This window comes from Phalaenopsis equestris, unplaced genomic scaffold, assembly GCF_001263595.1.
Source record: "Phalaenopsis equestris unplaced genomic scaffold, ASM126359v1 Scaffold000002, whole genome shotgun sequence".
Lineage (NCBI taxonomy): Eukaryota > Viridiplantae > Streptophyta > Magnoliopsida > Asparagales > Orchidaceae > Phalaenopsis > Phalaenopsis equestris.
Genome location: NW_018164444.1, coordinates 51,792,411 through 51,793,388, shown reverse-complemented (window position 1 = coordinate 51,793,388; position 978 = coordinate 51,792,411). Strand labels below are relative to the sequence as shown.

Genomic DNA, 978 nt, shown 5'->3' with positions numbered 1-978 from the left:
GATGTAGGTCTAAGGACCGAACCACGTAAATCCTCGTGTTTGTGTTCTTATTCGTTGTGGCATTCCTTTCCTCTGTTTTTCTGGTTTTTCCTTTTGTACATGCTTGCTGCGTTTTTCAGTTCTTGGAACAAGAACTTTTATATCAGCTCAGGTTCTTGGATTCAGGGAGATTGCTTGGTTAGTTACTGTTATCATCTCCCTCGTCATCCAAGAAACGCAGCAGCAAGCAGGTCCTTCGGCAATCCCAATCCTTAGCTTGCAGGTGGATTTCCCGACAGAGAAGAGGATAAGGCACTGCAGCAAATTTCTTGGCATTCCCAACCGTAGCCTTTAAAGAAGTTTCAAGAAGGAATTTGATATTTTATTTTGCATTCCATTTCTTATTTCTTGGCATTCTTGACGGAGCAAGATTACAATAATTTGAAATCATAATCTTGCTGAAAAGATTTGTACAATACTATTAAATATATTTTCTATCTAACTCAATCCATAAGGAGTTCTTCGCAACAGTGAGGTTATAGGTGTTCGGCGGAGCGGTTTTCAAAACACTTCCATTAGAATTCATATAGACTCACTTAATTCAGATGACATATTCTTCCTCACTCAAGTTCCTCATCTTCCTCTTCCTTTCATCCATGGCCGGCGACGAACAACACATAAAAACGCCAGCTTTTGCTGTCACCCTTTTCATCTCCCTCACAGTTGAGCGAAAACTCTCACATTTTGGTCTTATTCCATGTGCATGCTCATATATAAGCCCCATTTCTTCTTCAACTTGAATGATCAACGGACACAGATTACAGTACGCAACAACTGCATAGATACCATATGTAGGGCTGTCAAAAAAGCTCGTTGTTCGTGAACAGTTCGTGTTCGGTTCGATAACCAAACACAAAACATTCGTTCGTGTTCGCATTATTATTGTTCGAAATTTAAAATAATTTAAAATAATTATATATATATATATATATATATATA

General features: G+C 38.1%; 1 protein-coding gene across 1 annotated transcript in view; it reads right to left on the bottom strand.

Moving 5' to 3' along the window:
• Positions 1–978, bottom strand: part of LOC110037540 — a 39,780-nt gene that overhangs the window by 17,811 nt on the left and 20,991 nt on the right. The gene's annotated exons all lie outside the window — the stretch shown is intronic.